Source organism: Triticum aestivum, chromosome 7D (assembly GCF_018294505.1).
Source record: "Triticum aestivum cultivar Chinese Spring chromosome 7D, IWGSC CS RefSeq v2.1, whole genome shotgun sequence".
Lineage (NCBI taxonomy): Eukaryota > Viridiplantae > Streptophyta > Magnoliopsida > Poales > Poaceae > Triticum > Triticum aestivum.
The window spans coordinates 290,868,439-290,874,954 of NC_057814.1; positions in this window are offsets into that span (position 1 = coordinate 290,868,439).

The following is a 6,516-nucleotide window of genomic DNA, read 5'->3' on the forward strand; positions in this document are numbered from 1 at the left end:
GGAGTGACAAGGAGGACAGCGACAGCGACGACGAGGGCGTCAAGTGGGAGGACGCCGACTCCGACTGACCACGCCGCCCTCCTCCCTCGGCCACGCGCCCTGTCGTGGGTCTTCCTCGTCAATCTATCCATCGGCGCGTTCCCCGTCGCCTCCTGTTTGCCTTCACCTGCCACACCTGGGAGGAAAAGGGCAAGAACGGGGATCACGAGGCACTTATCTTTTTTAGTTTTTAAACCTGCGGGCTCCTGTTAGATTTAGACCTTGTAATCCCCTTGCTCATGTTTGCATTCCGTACGAACTGTACCTGTTTGGAACGTATTAATGAAAAAGGGTGCTTTCCGGGTCCTTTGTGCGTGAGCGAGGCCCATGGCAAGGAATGAATCCTTGTTATTTTTAAGATAAACATTGTCGCCCGGCAACAGGCCTTGCCGTCCCCTCACTTCATTCACGACCATACTCACACTCTCGGCGGAGGCAGGGGCGAAGTAGGGTTAGGCCCTTCGTTTGCTTCCTTGTCACCACAACTACAACCAAGTTCCAGCCCAGGGAATAGTTCTTGGGCATAGGAAAGGGGGAGCACGGTGGCCCAGGAATAAACGAGGCTTCATACGTCCCAATTCCATACAGAAATGCATAACAGGGGATAAAGGACTTATCTGGATCTGCAGCCCCCGGCAACCTTGGCTTGCCATGGTCGGGTGCTTGAATATCTAGCACCCCGGCAATGGCTTAACCCTACAAAAGAGAGACTTAACCTAGCATGCATGCTAAAACTTAGGGCGCCAGCGCTTCATTTATTTATGCTCAGGGTCTGCGCCTGGCTTTGTACAAAGGGTTACATGGCTTGTCGGCAAGGCTTGTACAAAAGGTGGCTTGCCAAGAGGCCCGGTAACCGCGCCTCATGGGTAAAACTTACGAAGATGTTCGATGTTCCAGGAGTTGCTCACTTGGATACCATCTTCAGTCTCCAGGCGGTCTGCGCCAGGCCTGGTGACTCGTATTACCCAATAAGGGCCTTCCCACTTTGGCGTCAACTTGTTGGAATTCTTGGCCGACTGAACGCGCCAAAGAACAAGGTCGCCTTCCTCAAGACTTTGGGCATGAACCTTGCAGCTATGGTAGCGGCGCAAGGCCTGCTGATAGCGTGCTGCTCACCCAGCCGCCCGAAGACGATCTTACTCAAGGAGCCTCGCGTCATCTTGCCGCAACTGCTCTTTCTCAAGCTTGTCATAAGCGAGCACTCAAGGTGACCCGTATGTGAGTTCCGTAGGGAGAACTGCTTCTGCCCCGTATACCAGGGCAAAGGGTGTCTGGCCGGTGGCTCGATTTGGCGTCGTTCTGATCGACCAAAGAACCACCGGCAACTCATCAATCCAGTGCCTTCCACACTTGTGCAGCCTGTCAAAAGTCTTTGTCCTTAGGCCTCGCAGTACTTCAGCATTTGCCCTCTCCGCCTGGCCGTTGCTCCGTGGGTGTGCCACTGAAGCAAAACAGACCTTGCTACCGAGGTCCTGGATGTATTGCATGAAGGTGCGGCTTGTGAACTGCGTGCCATTGTCGGTGATGACTCTGTTCGGCACACCAAAGCGGCAAACTAGCCCCTTGAAGAACTTGACGGCTGACTGTGTTGTCACCTTCCTTACTTCTTCCACTTCGGGCCACTTTGTGAACTTGTCGATTGCGACGTATAAGTACTCAAAGCCCCCGACAGCACGGGGGAAGGGGCCCAGTATGTCGAGCCCCTAGACCGAAAATGGCCAGGAGAGAGGGATTGTCTGAAGGAATTGAGCTGGTTGATGAAGCTTCTTTGAATGGAACTGACACGCTTCACACTTGGTTACTAGCGCAGCTGCATCCTGGAGGGCTGTGGGCCAGAAGAAACCTTGCTGGAATGCCTTGCCGGCAAGGGCCCTTGACCCTATGTGGGAGCCACACATACCTCCATGTATCTCTGCCAACAGCTCTAGTCTGTCCTCTCGAGGAATGCACTTCAGCCTGACTCCGTTTGGCCTCCTTCTGTACAGGGTATCATCCACAAACTGGTACATGTTGGACCGACGGGCTACTTTCTCTGCTTCTTCCTGCTCATCGGGGAGCTCTCCTGTTTGGAGGAAATGGACGGTGGGCTGCGCCCATGCCGGAGCCTGGGGCTCGACAGTAAGGACCAAAGGCACATCTTCGGCCGCAGGGGCAGCTGCCTTTATGGTCAGGGCCTGGGGCCCCGTTGGAGGTAGCTGCCCCTCGGCAAGCTTGGGGTACCCGGCAACCTCCTTGCCGGCGGCTCCTGGGAGCACAGCGGGGAGGTACTTGCCGGGGCTTGTCTTCCTTCGCTTGTTCTGCCCTGTTGATTGCTCTATGGATGGTTGTATTAACTGAAGTACAAAGGTACCTGGTTCCACAGGCAACTTGAGGGAAGCGCGTTTTGACAGGTCGTCGGCAATGCTGTTCTCCGCTCGGGGAACATGTTCTGCCTCTAGGCCATCGAAACGTTCTTCCAACTTCCTCACTTCATTCACGTAGGCCTCCATCAACGGGCTCTGGTAATCCTTGTTGAGTTGCTTGACGACGAGCTGTGAATCACCTCTGATGATGAGCTTCTTGATTCCGAGGTCTGCCGCGATCCTGAGACCGGCAAGCAACCGCTCGTACTCCGTCGTATTGTTCGTTGATTTTTCCCAGGGGAAGTGCATCTGGATTACGTACTTGAGGTGCTTGCCGATGAGTGCGAAGCATAGCACGCCAGCACCAGCACCTTGGAGTGAGAAAGCTCCATCAAAGTACATAATCCACTCACTGCTCATCTCCTTGCGGGGAAGGGTGGTCTCTTGGATCTCCTCGTCGGGCGTTGTGGTCCACTCTGTTATGAACTCTGCCAAAGCTCGGCTCTTGATTGTTGAAGTGCTTTCAAACCTGAGGCCAAAGCTCGACAGCTCCAACGCCCACTCCACAATCCTCACTATCGCATCTGAGTTGTGCAAAATCTGTTGCAAAGGGAGGTGAGTGACGACGGTGATCTCGTGTGCTTGGAAATAGTGGTGCAGCTTTCTCGAGGCCATGAGAAGGCCGAAAAGCAGCTTCTGCATTCCAGAATATCTTGACCTAGCCCCCTGCAAGAGGGAACTGACAAAATACACTGGGTGCTGCACCATCTTCTTCTTCTGTCCCACTTTGCCCATCTGCTCAGGTTCTGCCTCGGCGGTCCCAGCCTTGCCGGGAGTTCTGATTTGCCGGTGCCAGGCTCTGCCGAGGAAGACCCCGGCTCGCCATCCGATGGCTCTGCTGCAACTGCTGCTTCTCCCTCAAGTTCCCTCTGTGCCACCAGCGCAGCACTGACCACTTGATTCGTTGCTGCTAAGTACAGCAGCAACGGCTCCCGTGGTTTAGGCGCGATTAGTATTGGCGTGGAGGAGTGGTACCTCTTCAAATCTTGCAGTGCTGCCTCTGCCTCCGGAGTCCATTTTACTGGACCCGCCTTTTTCAAAACTTTGAAAAAGGGGAGGGCGCACTCAGAAGATTTGGAGATGAACCTACTCAGGGCAGCAACGCAGTCGGCGAGCCTACGGACGTCTTTGACCCGTTTCAGCGCCTCAATCTGCTCGATCGCTTTGATCTTGTCGGGATTTGCTTCGATTTCGTGTTGAGGCACAAAGAACCCGAGAAGTTTGCCGGAGGGGACACCGAACACACACTTCTCTGGGTTGAGCTTGAGGTTGATCTTGCGCAGGTTTGCGAATGTTTCTCCTAAATCTTTCACGAGTGTGGCCCTGTCCTTGGTTTTGACCACTATGTCATTCATATAAGCTTCCATATTTCTATGCAGCTGGGGCTCAAAACCAATTTGGACTGCTCAGGCAAAAGTCGAACCAGCGCTCTTGAACCCGAAAGGCATTCGTACAAAACAGTACGTACCACATGGGGTGATGAATGCGGTCTTCTCTTCATCTTCCTTCATCATGAAGATCTGGTGGTACCCCGAATAGGCATCGAGGAATGATAGCAGGTCACAGCCGGCAGTGGAGTCTACAATTTGGTCGATGCGTGGCAGAGGGAAAGGATCCTTTGGACATGCTTTATTGATGTCCGTGTAGTCAATACACAGCCTCCACTTCCCATTTGCCTTACGCACCACCACCGGATTGGCCAACCACGTGGGGTGGAGTACTCCTCTTACCAGGCCTGCCGCCTACAACTTCCTGATCTGTTCAATGATGAACTCTTGTTGCTCCACAGCTTGCTTCCTGACCTTCTGCTTGACGGGCCGCGCATGAGGACAGACAGCAAGATGGTGCTCAATCACCTCCCTGGGAACGCCGGGGATGTCAGATGCTTGCCATGCAAATACATCGACATTCGCCCGCAGGAAGGCGACGAGCGCGCTTTCCTATTTGCTGTCGAGGATGGAGCTTATAGTGAAATCCCCGCCCGTGCCGTCCTCCTTGACGGACACCTTCTTGGTTTCTGGTGATGCAGCCTTGGAGTTCTTGCTCTTGGCGGTGGAGCTCTCTGGCACGTCCTCAACGGGAGCACAAGACTCTGAAGAGGTGCGCTTGACGGAGTGGGTGCAAGAGGTCTTGCCGGAAGGAGTCTTGTCGGCCTTCTTCCTCCCTGGAGCTTCAGCGGCAGGAGCAAGTGTCCTGGCGGTAGTTGCTACAACTGCCTCTTGGTAGAGTTGGTCGGCGCAGACGAGCGCGTCTTTCTTGTCAGAGGGGACGGTGATGATGGTCAGCGGCCCCGGCATCTTCAACATGTTGTAGGCGTAGTGGGACGCCGCCATGAACTTGGCCAGCACTGGGCGGCCAAGGATCCCATTGTATGGCAAGGGGATCTCGGCGACATTGAAGACGATCTTCTCCATCCTATAGTTTAGCTCACCCCCAAACATAACCGGTAGCGTGATTTTACCTTTAGGCTGTCTCCTTCCCTGGTTGACCCCTTGAAACGTGCCCGTCTCTTTGAGGTCTCCATCAGGAATCTTCATCTTCTTGATCACAGCGGGCGAGATCAAATTCAGACCGGCCCCACCGTCAACCAGCACTTAGGTCACCTTGAGGTTGCGTATTGTTGGTGAAACCAACAACGGCAAACACCCGACCGCAATTGTGCGGTCAGGGTGATCCTCGGTGTCAAAAACGATGGGCGTGCGGGACCACTTCAGTGGCTTCTGGGCATCGAACGACGGCTCCGCCGCAGTGACCTCACGTGCCCACTGCTTCAGTTGGCGGTGTGAGGTGTGCAACGAGGCGCCACCATCGACGCACATAGCCTCTATAGCCTTCTGGAACTCGTGCTCGCCGGACTCGTCGTCCTCGTCGTGATCATCATCCTCCTCTTTCTAGTCGCGGCCCCGGGCGGGCCTCTCTTGTTGGTTATCTTTGCCACGGCGTCCCCCTTGGCCACCAAGCTTCTTGTCGCATCCCTCAGTACCATCCTGACCCTTCTCCTTGTCTTGCCTTTCATATTCAGCCTTCTGCTTTTCTGCAAGCAGCTCAACTTGTTGGCAGTTCTGGAGGTCATGGCCTTTGGTGCGGTAGATCTTGCAGTACTGCTTGTCGGAGCCTCCTGGCTTGCCGGCGGCCGCCAGGGCCAAGCAGGCGGCACCCGACAACCTCCTTGCCGGGGTCGTCAACCATGGCCTTTTTGGCGGCGCCGAGCTCGCCGGATCCCTCAACGGCAAGCACAGTCTTGCCCTTACGCTTCCTGTTGCGGCGCCGGCCCTTCTTTGTCGGGGCGGCGGTGTCTTGGTCTGTGGAGTTGGTTTCCGCACCGGCGTCCTCGCCGAGGTACTTCCACCCCTCTTCAGCTCGAGCGCATCTATCGGCCAGAAAATAAAGTTCAGCCACATCTTTGACCTTGTTCACGCCAACTCTTCACGCGTCTGGCGGTTGCGCACATTCGGATGAATGCGCTAATAACGGCGGCGGGATGAATATCTGGGATGTTGTACTATACCCGGCTGAACCTCTGTATGTACTTGCGCAGGTTTTCACCTTCTTTCTGGGGATTGATATGAAAATCGCTTGCCTGGCCATGAGCTTGGTGGCCTCCAGTGAAGGCGACAACAAACTCATGACACAAATCCGACCAAGAAGAAATGGAATCCACTGGCAAGTGCATCAACCATGACATGACGTTGGGTTTGAGTGCCAACGGGAAGTAATTGGCAAGCACCTTCTCGTCGCGAGCTCCAGCAACTTGCATCGCAATGGTGTAGATGTTGAGGAACTCCGACGGGTGGGTCTTGCCGTTATACTTCTCGCCAACATCGGGCTTGAACGTGCGGTGGGAGGGCCACTGGAACTACCACAGCTCTCGGGTAAAGGCTGGACAACCCACCTCGTAAGGTAGGTCGCCGGGGCCCCCCGGCGCCGGGTGGTCCATAGTAGGCCCCGCATGCTGATCTGACTGATGGCGCGTCTCCCGTCGTCGTTCGATGGTAGTTCGAGCGTCTTCCTGAGCCCATTCCCGAAGGACTTGACGTTGGTCGCGACGTGTTCGCGGGTCGGACGATGCTGTGGA